Raw genomic sequence first — 18178 nt, forward strand, 5'->3', positions numbered from 1 at the left:
AATAGCCAACATCATCCTAAATGGAGAGAGTCTGAAAGCATTCTCCTTGAGATCGGGAACCAAATAAGGATGCGCTTTATCACGACTCTTATTCAATATTGTGCTGGAGGTCCTGCCAGAGCAATTAGGCTAGATAAAGAAATAAAGGTCATCCATATTGGCAAGAAAGAAGTAAAACTATCTTTATTTGCAGATGACATGATCTTATCCACAAAGAATCCTAAAGAATCCTCAAGAAAACTACTGAAACTAATAAAGGAGTTCAGCAGAGTATCAGGATACAAGATAAACATACAAAAATCAGTTCACTTCCTCTACACCAACAAAAAGAACATCAAAGGGGAAATCACCAAATCAATACCATTTACAGTAGCCCCCAAGAAGATAAAATGCGTAGGAATAAATCTTACCAGAGATGTAAAAAATTTATACAAAGAAAACTACAGAACACTTCTACAAGAGACCTACATAAGTGGAAAAATATATCTCACTCATGGATAGGAAGATTTAACATTGTAAAAATGTCTATTCTACCAAAAGCCATCTATAGGTACAGTACAATTCCAATCCAAATTCCAGTGACATTTTTTTAATGAGATGGAGAAACAAATCACCAACTTCGTATGGAAGGGAAAGAGGCCCTGGATAAGTAAAGCATTACAGAAAAAGAAGAAGAAAGTGGAAGGCCTCACTGTACCTGATTTTAGAACTTATTGTACCGCCACAGTAGTCAAAACAGCCTGGTACTGGTAAAATAACAGATACATAGACCAAAGTAACAGAATTGAGAATCCAGACATAAATCCATCCACATACAAGCAGATGATACCCGACAAAGACCCAAAGTCAGTTAAAAGAGGAAGACAGTCTTTTTAACAAATGGTGCTGGCATAACTGGATATCCATCTGCAAAAATATTAAATAAGACCCATACCTCACACCACGCACAAAAACTAACTCAGAATGTATCAAAGATGTAATCATAAAATCTAAAACGATAAAGATCATGGAAGAAAAAATAGGGACAAGGCTAGGAGCCCTAATACATACCATAAACAGTGTCTGTCAGTTTGTCATACTGTGGGGGCTTGTGTGTTGTTGTGATGCTGGAAGCTACGCCACCGGGATTCAGATACCAGCAGGGTCACCCATGGAGGACAGGTTTCAGCTGAGCTTCCAGACTAAGACAAACTAGGAAGAAGGACCCAGCAGTCTACTTCTGAAAAGCCTTAGCCAGTGAAAACCTTATGAATAGCAGCGGAACATTGTCTTCTATAGTGCTAGAAGATCAGCCCCCCAGGTTGGAAGGCACTCAAAAGATGACTGGGAAAGAGCTGCCTCCTCAAAGTAGAGTCGACCTTAATGACATGGATGGAGTAAAGCTTTTGGGACCTTCATTTGCTGATGTGACACGACTCAAAATGAGAAGAAATAGCTGCAAACATCCATTAATAATTGGAACCTGGGATGTATGAAGTATGAATCTAGGAAAATTGGGAATCGTCTAAAATGAAATGGAATGCATAAACATCAATATCCTAGGCATTAAAAAAAAAAAAAAACGAGCTGAAATGGACTGGTATTGGCCATTTTGAATCAGACAATCACATACTCTACTATGCTGGGAATGACAACTTGAAGAGCAATGGTGTTGCATTCATCATCAAAAAGAACATTTCAAGATCTATCCTGAAGTACAATGCTGTCTGTGATAGGATATTATCCATATGCCTACAAGGAAGACCAATTAATATGACTATTATTCAAATATACACACCAACCACTGGGGCCAAAGATGAAGAAATAGAAGTTTTTATCAGCTGCTGCAGCCTGAAATTGACAGAACATGCAACCAAGATGCATTGATAATTACTGGCGATTGGAATGCATAAGTTGGAAAACAAAGAAGAAGGAGCAATAGTTGGAAAATATGGCCTTGGTGATAGAAACAATGCCGGAGATCAAATGATAGAATTTTGCAAGACCAACAACTTCTTCCTTGCAAATACCTTCTTTCACCAACATAAACGGTGACTATACACATGGACCTTACCAGATTGAGCACACAGAAATCAAATTGACTACATCTGTGGAAAGAGACAATGGAAAAGCTCAATATCATCAGTCAGAACAAGGCCAGGGGCTGACTGCGGAACAGACCATCAACTGCTCATATGCAAGTTCAAGCTGAAACTGAAGAAAATCAGAGCAAGTCCACAAGAGCCAAAATATGACCTTGAGTATATCCCACCTGAATTTGGAGACCATCTGAAGAATAGATTTGATGCACTGAACACCAGTCACCGATGACCAGATGAGTTGTGGAATGACATCAAGGACATCATCCATGAAGAAAGCAAGAGGTCATTGAAAAGACAGGAAGCAAAGAAAAGACCAAGATGGATGTTGGAGGAGACTCTGAAACTTGCTCTCGAACGTTGAGGAGCAAAAGCAAAAGGAAGAATTGATGAAGTAAAAGAACTGAACAGAAGATTTCAAAGGCCATCTCGAGAGGACAAAGTAAAGTCTTATAATGACATGTGCAAAGAGCTAGAGATGGAAAACCAAAAGGGAAGAACACGCTCAGCGTTTCTCAAGCTGAAAGAACTAAAGAAAAAATTCAAGTCTGGAGTGGCAATAGTGAAGGATTCTATGGGGAAAATATTAAATGACACAGGAAGCATCCAAAGAAAATGGAAGGAATAAACGGAGTCATTATACCAAAAAGAATTAGTCGATGCTCAACCATTTCAAGAGGTAGCATATTATCAGGAACCGATGATACTGAGGGAAGACATCCAAGCCGCTGTGAAGGCATTGGTGATAAACAAGGCTTCAGGAATTGATGGAATACCAATTGAGATGTTTCAACAAACAGATGCAGCACTGGAGGTGCTCACTTGCCTATGCCCAGAAATATGGAAGACAGCTTCCTGGCCAACTGACTGGAAGAGATCCATATTTATGCCTATTCCAAAGAAAGACGATCCAACCAAATGTGGAAATTATAGAACAATATTATTAATATCACACGCAAGCAAAATTTTGCTGAAGATCATTCAAAAACGGCTGCAGCAGTATATCAACAGGGAACTGCCAGGAATTCAGCTTAGTTTCAGAAGAGGACGTGGAACGAGGGATATCATTGCTGATGTCAGATGGATCCTGGATGAAAGCAGAGAATACCAGAAGGATGTTTATCTGTGTTTTATTGACTATGCAAAGGCATTAGACTGTGTGGGATCATAACAAATTATGGATAATGTTGCCAAGAATGGGAATTCCAGAACACTTAATTGTGCTCCTTTACATCGATCAAGAGGCAGTTGTTCGGACAGAACAAGGGGATACTGATTGGTTTAAAGTCAGGAAAGGTGTGCACCAGGGCTGTATTCTTCCACCATACCTACTCAATCTGTATGCTGAGCAAATAATCTGAGAACCTGGACTATATAAAGAAGAACAGGGCATCAGGATTGGTGGAAGACTCGTTGACAACCTGAGTTATGCAGATGACACAACCCTGCTTGCTGAAAGTGAAGAGGAATTGAAGCACTTACTAGTGAAGATCAAAGGCCACAGCCTTCAGTATGGATTGCACCTGAACATAAAATATAATTTTTTTTTTTATATTTTATGATGAAAATCCTCACAACTGGACCAATGAACAACATCATGATAAACGGAGAAAAGATTGAAGTTGTCAAGGATTTCATTTTACTTGGATCTACAATCAACAGCCATGGAAGCAGCAGTGAAGAAATCAAAAGACGCATTGCATTGGGTAAATCTGCTGCAAAGGACCTCTTTAAAGTGTTGAAGAGCAAAGATGTCACCTTGAAGACTAAGGTGCACCTGATCCAAGCCATGGTATTTCAGTTCCACCATATGCATGTGAAAGCTGGACAATGAATAAGGAAGATCGAAGAAGAATTGATGCCTTTGAATTGTGGTGTTGGCGAAGAATATTGAATATACCATGGACTGCCAAAAGAACAAATAAATCTGTTTTACAAGAAGTGCAACCAGAATGCTCCTTAGAAGCAAGGATGGAGAGACTATGTCTTACATACTTTGGACGTGTTGTCAGGAGGGATCAGTCTCTGGAGAAGGACATCATGCTTGGCCAAGTACAGGGTCAGGGGAAAAGAGGAAGACCCTCAGTGGGGTGGATTGACACAGTGGCTGCAGCAATGAGCTCAAGCATAACAACCATTGTAAGGATGGCACAGGACTGGGCAGTGTTTCATTCTGTCGTGCGTAGGGTCGCTATGAGCTGGAGCGAACTCTACGGCACCTAACAACAACAAGAAAATATTACTAACAATGCAGAAGAGAAAGTAGAAAACAGAGAGCTCCTAAAAATCAAACACCTATGCTCATCCAAAGACTTCACCAAGATAGTAAAAAGATTACCTACAGACTGGGGAAAAAAATTTGCTTCGTCAATTTCAATCAGTGTCTGATCTCTAAAATCTACATGATACCGCAAAAAATCAACAACAAAAAGACAACCCAAGAAAATATGGTCAAAAGATATGAACAGGCACTTCACTAAATACATTCAGGCTGCTAACAGATACATGAGGAAATGCTCTCGATCATTAGCCATTAGAGAAATACAAATCAAAGCTACAATGAGATGCCATCTCACTCCAGTGAGGCTGGCGTTAATCCAAAAGACACAAAACGATAAACGTTGGAGAGGTTGTGGAGAGACTGGAACGCTTATACCCTGCTGGTGGGAACATAAAATGGTACGACCACTTTGGAAATCAATTTGGTGCTTATTGAAAAGCTAGAAATACAGCTACCATACAATCCAGCAATTCTACTCCCTGGAATAAATCCTAGAGAAGTAAGAGCCTACACACAAACAGATATACACACACCCATGTTCATTGCAACATTGCTTACATAGCAAAAAGATGGAAGCAACCAAGGTGCCCATCAAGGCACTAATGGATAAATAAATTATGGTATATTTAAACAATGAAATACTACCCAATGATAAAGAACAATGATGAATCTGTGAAACTTCTCATAACATGGAGGAATCTGGAAGGCATTATGCTGATTTTAATTAGTCAGTTGCAAAAGGACGAATATTGTATGAGACCACTGTTATAAGAACTCAAGAATTAGTTTAAGCACAGAAGAAAATATTCTTTGATGGTTACAAGGGCGGGGAGGGAGCAAGAGGGGTAGTCACTAAGTAGATAGTAGACAAGAACTATTTTAGGTGAAGGGAAAGACAACACACAATATAGGAGAGGTCAGCACAACTGGACTAAACCAAAAGCAAAGAAGTTTCCTGACTACACCTGAAAGCTTCGAAGGCCAGTGTAGCAGGGACATCAGTCTGGGACCATGGTTTCAGGGGACATCTAGTTCAATTGGCATAACAAAATGTATTAAGAAAACATTCTTCATCCCACTTTGGTGAGTGGCATCTGGGGTCTTAAATGCTAGAAAGCAGCCATCTAAAATGCATCAATAGGTCTCATCCCACCTGATGCAAAGGAGAATGAAGAACACCAAAGACCCAAGGTAATTATGAGCCCTTGAGACAGAAAGGGCCGCATAAACCAGAGACTACATCAGCCTGAGACCAGAAGACTAGATGGTGCCCAAATACAACCAATGACTGCCCTCACAGGGAATACAACAGAGAATCCCTGATGGAGCAGGAGAGCAGTTGGATGCAGACCTCAAGTTCTTGTAAAAAGACCAGACTCTACGGTTTGCCTGAGACTAGAAGGACCCCAGAGGTCGTGGTCCCCAGACCTTCCGTTGGCCCAAGACTGGAACCATTCCCAAAGCCAACTCTTCAGAAAGGGATTGGACTGGACTTTAAGACAAAAGATTATACTAGTGAGGAGTGAGCTTCTTGGCTCAAGTAGACGGATGAGACTATGTAGGCAGCTCCTGTCTGGAGGTGAGATGAAAGGCAGAGGGGACAGGAGCTGGCTGGATGGACCCAGGGAATACAAGGTGGAGAGGAGTAGTGTACTGTCTTATAAGGAAGAGAGGAACTAGGGGTACATAGCAAGGTGTATATCAGTTTATGTATGAGAGACTGACTTGATTTGTAAACTTTCACTTAAAGCACAATTAAAAAATAATTAAAAAAAAAAAAGCAGCCACTATTCTAATAATTTCTCTCTGTCAATGCTTCAAGATCCCCGGGTATCACAAACTAGTAATCAAAAGGTCTGCATTTCCAACCTAACCAAAACGGCACCACAGAAGAAAGGTCTGGAGATCTACTTCCATAAACATTATAGCAAAAAAAAAAAAAAAAAAAACCTATGAACCTCAGTTCTACTCTGTAACACATAGGGTTATCATGAGTCGACACTACGGCAATGGGTTTGGCTTGGGACGTCATTACTTGACTTTCTCTCGTCTGTGGCCAAATAGTTAAATGTTGTCAAACATTTTGTTGCTGTTTCATGATGAATCAAATGCTTTTCACAAGAAAAAGAAGGGTTTGTCCAAATCTCTGGAAAGCATGGTGTTGTGGTGTTTACTCTTGGGTCAATCATCAGGAACATCGCAGAAGAAAGGGCCCATATGATTGCATCAGCCCTTGCCCAGATTCCACAAAAGGTTAGATAAAGTGTCTCAATGGTGAGCAAGTACTTCGCTAGTCTGTTCAACTCTGTTAAGGATCTGATTATGGAAATTTTCTGCAGGAAGGTAAATTATTATGATAGGTCCAGTTTATCTCAAATTTAAGTTTGAAAAGAAAGTATAGGTGTTAGAGGTTAAAATAATGAAAAAAAAATTTTTTTTCAAAATTATGAAAGATCTTTTTAATTGATAATTTCTTTAGCATTAACACTGTGATGATAAATACATATATTTTAGAGGTGCAGTGTGAAGTTTTGGCATTTTAACAATGCTGTAGTCAGGTATACAGGAGTCACCCAATTCTGTCCCATCATTTGCTCTTCTTTCTTTCAGAATTCCTGAGGGCACTATACTCATACAGATGTTATCAGAAAGGAGTAAAATTTCAATTAGGTGATTAAGAGAAGGCTAGATCGAATAGGAAAGTACAAAATATTTCACAAAACCATGAATCTATGTCATTCAAAGAATAATAAAAATAAAAACTGAGATATGGGCTAAAATGAAATTTAGGTGATAAGAGCCAGTATAATAAATAGGAAAAAGAAAATAAATATGTAGATCATTAGGAATTCACCTCTGTTTTTTACACCAGAATTATAACTGCCTAAAATTCCCCAGGAAACCCTGGTGGTGTAGTGGCTAGGTGCTACGGCTGCTAACCAAAGAGTTGGCAGCTCGAATCCTACAGGTGCTGCTTGGAGATTCTATGAGGCAGTTCCACTCTGTCTTGTAGGATTGCTATGAGTTGGAACATACTCGACAGTAACAGGTTTGGTTTTGTTTTAAAATTCCCCAAATACTTGGATTTCTCATTGCAAATCTCACTGTTTTTAGCTACTATGTGTGAAACATCATAATTACATTCTATACCTGATGAGATATTAAAATAAGTTCATTTAAAGTGGGTATTCCTATTTACTTCAATGTTTTAGTCGTTCCAATTTCCTATCATCTCTTGTCCTCATTTTCTATGTCATATGGAGAGGTTGAATAGATGACCTTTTAATCTCTTTAGAATTCTCACTTGCTATAACCTTGCAGTTCTACTGATGGGTTATTTTCTCCATCTTAATAGCTGCTGTGGTGATTTGATGGCAAGAAACCAGATACCTTAGGACCCATACTCAGCTCTATAAGTGGTTCCCCCAGAATGACCTTCTAGGTAAGATTAGAGAACAAATACTGAAAACATGAGTAACAGCCAATCAGAAGGATAATAGTTCAACAAAAAACCAATTGTTGAGCACTTAGTATTGAAAAACTCAAAAATGAAACATAAGTTCTTTATACTTATTTTCTAATTCTAGCGAACAGTGTTTTCTTCTATCGTACATAGGGTGGCTATGAGTCAGAACCAATTTAACAGCACCTAACAACAACAACAGTGAGGGGAAAAAAAGATGAAATGTAATAGTTGGCATGGCCAGAAGTAAGGTGTTGTATTTCAGGTGTAATTACCTCTAGTATGGAATTTTTTTAATAGCCTCCTGGATCATCTCTCCATCTCCTAATACTTCCAACTCATACCTATCCTTTCCACTGCTAGAGAGGTTTTTCAAATGCAGCTGAACAATAACAGCACCTACTCTAGAACCAGTGACTCTCCGTTTTCTATAGGAAAATATCCAAAATCTTTATCGTGAAGTGATGAAACATTTCATGATAAAGGATCACCTTACCTTTTTCTGAGTCCAGCACCACCATCGTCACACTTCATCCTGCCTTGGACACCCTGCATATCAGACTCAGTCTTTTTTCTCACTGTTTGTCTAAGAGAATATGCTCTAATGTGTCCCCTTTTTTTGTACATGTTAGTTTTATGCAGAATATTCTCCTTCAACTTGTCCATTCGGCGAACCTCTATTCACCTTTCAAGTCTCCAGGCACACATCATTTCCCCCATGAAGCCCTCACTTACTACTCCAGTTGACCTAGCTGCTTTCCTGCTCAGAGATGTAAAAACCATTTAAACGTATAGCTTCATGGGCACGATAATTTGTTTTCTAAAAAACACCACCTCACTGAGTTCTTTGTATTTCTCATTTCTCATTTTATTTCTAAGAATTATAATGAACAATTTTGCTAAATTTCACCCATTCCTAGGTCATCCAAAGACCAAAGCTTTTATAACTCATGGTAGAACCAATGGCATCTATGAGGTCATCTACCATGGGATCCCTATGGTGGGCATTCCCTTGTTTGTTGATCAACGTGATAACATTGCTCACATGAAGGCCAAGGAGGCAGCAGTGAGTTTGGACATAGACAGGATGACAAGACACAGATTTGCTCAATGCTTTGAAGACACTCATCAATGACCCATTGTGAGCAGTTATATTAAGTTTTTTCTTGTAGTTGTTTGTTTTGTTTTTTGGTGATGTTGGGGAGACGATTTGTCAAAGATTTGAGGATAATGGGGAAGTTTTAAAATAGCCAATAAGGAGAATGAGAGGGATCACTAAAGTTCAAAACGGAAGAATTATGAGATAGAACAAAGTAGAAGTACGGATCATAAATGTTGTAACAATACTACTCTGCACAGTGTGTGACTTTCTCTCAGCATGAACTCATTAAATGTTTTAGTCTATAATGGTTTATTTTTAGTAAATCAGCATGACATAATCACCTCAAATTTCTATTACATTTAACACTTACCAAAATTTCTAGCCTAATAATTTGACCCCATCACTGGAAAAGGTAAACAACTAGGACTGAAAATATATAAAATAAAAACTATTGAAAAATGAGGATACTGAACTAAACCAACTGTTGTCATAAATTCATACAAAGTCTTAGTTCTTTTGGTTATGATTATTTTTGTCTTATTTGGAAGAATTGTAAAATGAAAAAATGATTGACTTGGAATATATATGTTGGAAAGTTGCGGTTGTTGTTTTTGTTAGGTGCTGTGGATTCGTTCCAACTCATATTTTCTTCATGTTGAGGTGTAGTCCATATAAAGGCTGTAGTCTTTGATCTTCATCAGTTGGCCTGTTGAAATGTTCTTATTCAAAAGTCAAAATTTCTGAAACCAGAAATATTTGGTGTCCAAAATATCTCGACATATATTAATTTCAATTATATAATCACAACTGTTATTGCCAAAATTGTTATGTATATATTTTCCTCCTTTGATTTATAATGACTTTAAGAGGAAATAAAACATTTCATTTGAGAATATATTGATAATAATAGTGCAGCATACATTTACACTTTAAAAGCAGCATTATTTTAATTTTAGTACACCTATGGCTCATTCCAAATGATTTCCCTATAAAGCACATTTTACTTTTTATTATTTTAAAAAGAGTATACCTTTCAGTTGGTGAGTTCGTATATCTCTCTATTATAGCTGCTTATATACACCTTTATTTTAATAAATATAATGATGTGTTGAAAAATGAAAATAGCTGATGAATATTGAATGTTTATCATATGCTAGACATTATAGTAAGTTCTTCTCATACATTAAGTGACCTCTTCATTATAATCTTTAATTATACTGCAAAAATGCTTCAAGTTAGTGCCCCCCTCTCAAAAACTCAGACCTCCTACTGTGTTTTTTAAGTAGCAGGGAGAAAAGTTGCCTCCATTGCTATTGGTACAGTGCCATATTATAGCACTTTGGAATTTAGAGTTCATAAGCCATATACCTTTATTCACTCTTCTTCCTTGACTATAATCATTTTCAACAGAAAAAAAAAAAAACTAGTAAAACTGTTATACCTTCAAGTGAAATATCGATTGATTCTAAAATAACAAAATTAACAAGAACAAAAACAATAATGATAGCAAACATTTACTGAGAGTCTACGACATGATAGGAACAATTGTAAGTATTCTAAGACTCAATCCATTACTCCACGCAATAATCAGATAAAAAAAGCACTATCCCCATCCATTCCACTTCAACAAAGAGACAACTGAGACACAGAGTGAATAACTGGCACAAAGTAGATAGCAAGTTAGTATCAGAATCAGGGTTCAAACCAAGGCAATTCACTTTCACACTTTCAACTGCTCAATCACTGACATAAGGTCAATACAAATTCCTGGCAAACACAGACTTCTGACCAGTCCTGCCTGGACATGTTCCTGGACATCAGCATGGACCCACCTCCTATATCTGGATAGAGGTATTATTTTGAAACTTGTACACCAGGTCCATTTACAATTTCTTTCTGGATAATTCAAACTCTGCACATTCAAATGATGTTTTTCTTTTTCTTTTTTCACCTTTAAGACTTAGCTCTTTCCATTCTCTGTCCTAAAAATACTTGCCCTCTCCCAACTTTTATCTTTCTTTATCAAATCTTGAAATCCTATGCATTCAATAAATTCTAGCCGGTGTACTAAAACCTCTATAATCATCTCAGAGGAAAATATTTCACTTCCAGTTATATGTGTCACTCATTTTACCATCTGCATGAAAATTTTACTTATCTTTTCTGATTAATTCTTTAAATTGATGTCTATTTGATTTTTCTTCAGCTATAAAAAGAATGCTATGAGGTTATCAGTCATTCATCATAATCAACCTATTAAGCCCCTGGATCGAGCCATCTTTTGGATCGAGTTTGTCATGCACCACAAAGGAGCCAAGCACCTTCGCCCAGCCTCCCCCTGATGTCAGTACCAGTCTTTGGATATGATTGGATTTCTACTGGCTTGTGTGGCAATTGTTACTTTTCCTGTTATAAAATGTTGCACGTTTGGTTATCAAAAGGTTTTTAAGACAGAAAAGAAGAAAAAGAGGGAGTAGGCCTCTTTAAGGCCTAAGACTAATAGGAATGATAAGTGAGAGCATTACATTAATTCAACCATTATGGTTCAAGTTGTGGGAAGAGTTTCCCCCACATTTTGCAAGAGCTGAGCCTTTTCTGCTTTCCTCAGATATTTCACTCTTGGTTAACTCTTACGATGTTAGTTAATCCATTCTTCCCCAAGGAGGAATAATCCTGTGTGTTTTTGGATGAATTCCTCCTCAATATTCCTCTTGAAATAGACAGATCCATTTATCATATAGATTATATTCAAGGTATTATTCTTATTTATAAATCCAGAAAAACTTCTACTTTGGCGATGACTTATGTATAATTTCATAACTGGGACACAAACTGAAACTCACTTGAGCCTCAACTTGTTGACGTGAAAAGATCAGGAAGTCTGATGTTTTCACTGTGCTTTTTCAGAAACATTTTCTATATAAATAATGTGCATTCATATGAAATATATGTACCTCCCCCATGAAATATAAAGCATTTCTTCATGAAACTTTTTCTTTCTTTCAGAAGTTCTGAGTAGTTTTAACTGGTTTCCTACCTAAAATTATACAATCTAGCAAAGTTTTTGGTTAGAAAGACTAAAGATATTTTCCACTTCAGACTTGAATATGCTTGACTTATTTTCCTCCCATTATTGAATGACGCTTTGAAATTGGGTAATAACATACAAAATAAAAGGAGAGAGTAGTTCCCTTTATTAGGAATGATAGGTGGGGCCCGACAAGTTTAGTCTAATGTAAAAAGATGTCTCGTTTTTTACGTTAACTTTTCAATTAACATATTTTAATACCTGAGTTTTTTAAGATATGAAAACCAGAACGCTGTATGTTCTTCCCTCCAACACACAGAAAAAGCAAATTGCAGGCAGAATAAACAGCTAAATTTTGTTATGTGCAAAAATTTTTAAAACCTGCGCATTAGAAGAGCCATGGCCATGCAATGGTTAAGAGCTAGGCTGCTCACCAAAAGGCTGGCAGTTTGAAACCATCAGTTTCCTTGGAAACCCTATGAAGCTGTTATACTCTGTCCTATAGGGTTGCTATGAGACAGAATGTACTCTACCACAATGGGTTTGGGTTTTGTTTCGGTTTATGCGTTGGAAAGTATTTAAAACTGCAAAAAAGGTCTCTAAACTTGTCTTTGAAGATCAATAATCAGAGCCTTTGGATTCAGAACAAATGAACCATAGAGACAAAATAAACAATTTCTTTGCTGTTTCTTCAACCTGATAAGAGATATGTTAAACGTTTGGGTAGAAGAAAGACATACTTAGCATTTTAGACACCTGGAAATTTTTATAACATTCTTCCATACGACAAGCCAGGAGTCCCTGGGTGGCACAGTTAAGTGCTTGACTGCTAACTGAAAGGTTGGTGGTTTGAACTAACCCAGAGGTCCCTCGGAAGAAAGACTTGGCAATCTGCTTTCAAAAGATCACAGTCTTCAAAGCCCTGAAGCATGTAGTTCTACTCTGCACACGTACGGCCTCCATGAGTTGGAATCTACTCAACAACTGGTTTGGTTTTGGTTTTGGTTTCTACATGACAAAGATATTTTCGGTAATAATAGTAAATAAAATTAGTTACAATAACAATGTTCAGAAAAGAAACAATGAATATTTTCTTTTATTAAATTTATAACTTTTATTAAACTTTGAATCATGCTATTGAAAAGTAAAAATAAAGTAGGTATTATGTTACAAAAGAAAAAAAAGTAATTCAATAATACTTTCTTTTTTATACCTACACATTAGTCTGAGACAAGAATGAAGCTTGACATGCACTACCTATGCCAAATTTCTATATATATCTGTTTTCAAAAAATAACTTTCACATGTTTGTTAATGATGTTGTCCAAATTGATCTTCTTTGCAATTCTTAGAACGTAGAGCCAGGTACATCAATCCATATCTACTCACAGATTATCAAAAAATCATTTTATTCATTTTAATTTTGAAAGTTTATTCACAGAAAGCAACATATACATATAGTTAGGAAAAGCCATAAACATGAAGGTACATTTGACAGAAAGTCATAAAAATCCCACTATATATTAAATTCCACAAATTGCAATATAGTCCATGTGGTTGTTTCCTCAGGATTGTTCTAGCAGTTTTCAAATGTCTCAGCAGTCAAAAAATTTTTAATGCAAATAAAAATTCAAGTGGTCTCATAGAATCACAGAATGAAGGTAACTTCCTTCACCTTTAACATTCCTGTGCTAGTATTGTTTATTTCAAATCTGCTTAAAGGCAGGAATATGCAAGCTGTGCTTGGAGACAAAAATCAATGATTATGAACTTAATCTTGAAAAGAACACATGAACCTTTGTCTATGTTGCAGACTTATTGTATAATTAGGAGTTTTCTGAATTAATTTCCATGTAATATGTATTAAAGGATATGTAATACAAATATACTAATAAGAAGTTTCATATTTATTCTTAAAACCCAACAATAATCACAACAATTACATGATAATAGTAAAAAAGAGGGGTGGGATCTTGGCAGGAATATGTCATTCCAGTTCTTTCTACTGATAAAGCTTACACTCAAACAGCTGGCAAAGAGAAATGTTTAGAGGGTCCAGATTCAATAACACAAAGCTGAATTTGGAGCTGAGAGATAATAACTCAAAAACTGACACAGCAGTCAATATTTGAATTGTTCTCATTTATTGACATCCCAAAAGCTTTTGTGTCTTTGGATGCTACATCATTGTAAGATTCAGATGAGGGACAGGCATGGCTTTATTTTGAAAACAAAGTGCGTTAAAGTGGGGTAATAGAGTCCTGACATCTGCAGTCCCACCCAAGATCATTTCCCTAGTCCTCAAATGTATAATCAGAATACAAGCAGGTTGGAATGTGGGTGTCACCCTCAGCTAAATCAGTCTTAGTTCAAGAGAGTCCATTCTGTTGGGCAATCCCATCACCACTCTGTCCATGCACCCAGCAAACCAGCCCTGGAATCGCCAATGGTTTGGTGCCTCCTTTATGACGGGTTTTAATTTATAGCAATCTAAGCTATTTTAAAATATATCTCATTGATTTAATTGGTAAATCCCTCATTATTAATCTGGTTGACCATCTTTTTGTATATTTATCATCTTATCCATTTAGGTGTTCATCTCTGTGTCCATGTACTGCACTCGTGTTTATTTTGATGTCTCTTATTTGTTGTAGAGAGGTTACAAAAGGCAAATTTGTAAAAGTCCGGAATCCCAGGTCATGCATGACAGTGGGCCAAATTGGCTGGCAAAGAAATGAGATCAATCAAGGTAAGGTGAACTCTGGAAAAAATTAATCAAAAATCTTAGGTCACAAAAGATAAATTTTCAAAGACGGGTAGATCAATTATAGTGAGGACATGCATGTTGCAAGGGTCAGGATAGAATGAAAAAAAAAAAACAAGGTAAACACTTTGAATAAATTCACAAACATGGCAATGAAGTACAGAATGGGAGGCTAAAACCAGGAAAATGGTCAGAAGCAAAGGAGATTTAGAAGTATGACAGGTAATCAGGAGGGCCCTAATGTAAGATATTAGTAAATAACTTTTATATATTAATCCATTTTCTGGCAATTCCTACAGCCTTTAAGTGCTTCCTTTTGCAGGCACTATCACTCAAGTTTCAGCCTGGAAAACAAACTTAAAACAAGTAATTAGGTGCTAACAAGACCATTTCTCAGTGTACTAGAAGAGCAAAAGTTAAGCACCTATTTCAGATTCGCCTTTTGTTAACAAAATCAGGATGTTGCTACTAATGCTGTTTAGGTCAGAAAACCATAGGATTCTACCATCAAGGTTCACGGCTGCTCCACAGCCTTGGGGTGTTTGTCATGGAAAACGCTACATGCCATTAAGGAAGCCTCATATCTGCTAAAGCCCATTCATCCTCCCACTACTGCTAGATGAAGAGTATGACTTCCTTCTCTATTGTGTTGTCTGAATCCTAAAAGAGTGCATCTCATTGATAGAACATAACTCACATCCAGCACCCTGAAGCAAGAAGTCTAGAAAATATAATTCCAAGTGCAACACGGAAGAACCATAGAATGCAGTGGTTAATGCTAGGACCTAAAACTAAGACCAAATAATTTCCAACACAGGAGCAGAACCCAATCTCAGAATTTGTTACTCGACAACACAGGTAGAAAAATGATAAAAAGAGCCACTAGTAACAGTGTGTCAGCTTCTTGTAAGCAGATATACCCAGAATCTTCTCTAGAGTCACATAAGTTCATACTTTCAGAATTTAAGTTTGTTCAAGAATTGGAAAGCTAATTTGGCCATTGCAAATAATTTAGTCAAGATCATGGGATAACACCTAAGATTCATATTTTCCTACTCAATCAATGAGCAACTATCTTTGAATCTTTTTCAACTTTATTTAGCCAATCTTGCTCAATATTTATTTACCCAACAACAGGCAGCTTATCTACCATGTACAGCATACTATGTCAGGCACTACAGTGAATATTAATAAGGTACTGAACCTGCTCTCTAAGATCTTAAAATTACTGGGGAACAAAAAGCATATAAAGTTATGCATAGCAAAAATCAGAATGTGACAAGCATCAAATGTCAACTATGTAGTTTCATGTAATTTTTCTTTACAATAAAAATAGACTTTGCTCTTATTCCAATTATACAAATAACTCATATTCCAGTTAAATAATTCAGGTAATAAAAAATTATAAATAAAATTCACCTAAATTTCCACCATCATGTGGTAACAATCATTAACACTTTGATGATTATAATATCATATAACATCTTATCTTTGTGAATCTATACACACAAATATTTAATTTTACATAAATGAAATATCATAATTCTATCACATATGCTTTTTTTAAATTGCTCACTTTTCAGATTTACCTCCAATTTCCTCCCTCCCCCTGCCCAACCAGCATGCAGCAGCACCCCACCTTCCAGTGACTGGTGTTGATTACCTCATGTGTATCCTTCCATTTCTTTCTCCACATACAAGCACATACACATATGTAAGGGAGGTTATCATGATTTGTTTTACTAAAGTGTATAATGTAATCAACATCAGACGAAACAAAAACTAAAATGATTAAATAAGGCTTATGGTCAGAAGGATATACATGTTTCCAAACATAAGCTCATATATACTAATTGATCTGTTTAAACACGGGTATGAATTACTTAGATTTTTGCTAAGATTTGTTTTCTATTTCCCAATGACTTATTAGTCACGAAAGTCAAGAATGACAAGAATGTTTAATTGTCAATCTTACTATTCAACATTGTACTGGAAGTCTTGGCCAATTCACTAAGTCAAGAAAAAAATATGTGAAAAGAATAAAATCTAGACCAGAGGAGGAGAATTTATCATTATTTGAGGATAATATGGTTGCCTATTGAGAAAATTCAAAAGTAGCAAATGAAAAATTATAATAGGTTATTAAATATGCTGCAAGAAGACCAAATATCATAGCAATATTAGAAATCAATAAATTTCCTAAATGTCAGCAAAAATTAGTCAAAGAATATTATAGAATTTGTCACAATAGCAACAAGTATTCTAAACAGAATCTTAACAAGACATGTTTAAAACGTATAGAAATAAAAATATTAACATTTGCTGAAGAATATAAACAAAGACATGATAAGATAGAAAGACCTGTTATGGACCTGGATTAATAATCTCAACATTTAAATTGTTCTCTTCAAATAATTCTAGGAACTCAGTATATTTATTTCAAAATCCTGAAAATATTTTGAAGAAGCACACAAATATTATACTAAAGTATTCTGGAACAAGGAACTCACAACAATAAGAAAAACTGAAAAGAATATACACAGCTATTAAAACCACTGTGGCACTGGTGTAGAAATAGATACATAGATCAGTGAAGAGACTAGAGTCCTAAACAGATACAAGTACATTGATCTGATGTATGTAGAAATTCAAAGTATGATACGATAAAGGGAATATTTAAAATCATTTAGACATGATTACACATTCATACATGGTATTGGGACAATTATGCAATGATATCCCCATGCCATATTGTCACAAAAACAAATTTCAGATTGGATTACAGAGTTAAATCTAAAAAATAAACCTTAAATTGTTAAACATATGTATATAAGAACATGTTTTAGAACCTTGGGAATAAAAACGGCACAAAACAAAGAATCCACAAATAATTTACATATTTAACAGTATACAAATATAAATTTTTATATGGAAGATGCCATAAACAAAATTAAAACGTAACCTATAGATCAGCGGAGAACAATGACAATATGTATCACCAACCAATAATTGATACTTATATATGTAAAGTCTAATAAAAGGTAAAGTCATAGATATATAGAAGTAGGGTGGGTATAAAAAGGCAATTACCAGGAAAAAAAACATAAATGGTTAAATGAATTTATGAAAACATTCTATATAACAAATTTACAAATGATATGGGAAATGTAAATTAAAACAAAAAGGAAATAGCATCAGTTTCCTGTCAGATTGGTAGAAATTTAAAAGTTCACTATAGAAAATTGGCAAGTCTAATAGACTGTTGGTGAAAGAGTAAGTTGTACAACTATTTGGAAAGTTATTTGACAATACCTATCAAAATGTAAAATGATCAAACCGTATAACTCCTAGATCCCTTCTAGATACTTCTCTCTCTTATTAAAAATAATGCAAAGGTAAAATGTATGCACAAGAATATTCATTACAGCCCACTTGTAATAGGAAACTTTAGGAACTCTCTAA

The 18178-nt window shown here is 36.0% G+C and overlaps 1 pseudogene; it reads left to right on the forward strand.

The window, feature by feature from the left end:
• LOC104846412 (UDP-glucuronosyltransferase 2B31-like) overlaps positions 1–11401 on the forward strand; it is a 34193-nt pseudogene extending 22792 nt beyond the window's left edge.
• The last annotated feature ends 6777 nt before the right edge of the window (positions 11402–18178 follow it).

The sequence above is a fragment of the Loxodonta africana genome, chromosome 5 (assembly GCF_030014295.1).
Source record: "Loxodonta africana isolate mLoxAfr1 chromosome 5, mLoxAfr1.hap2, whole genome shotgun sequence".
In the NCBI taxonomy this organism is placed as follows: domain Eukaryota; kingdom Metazoa; phylum Chordata; class Mammalia; order Proboscidea; family Elephantidae; genus Loxodonta; species Loxodonta africana.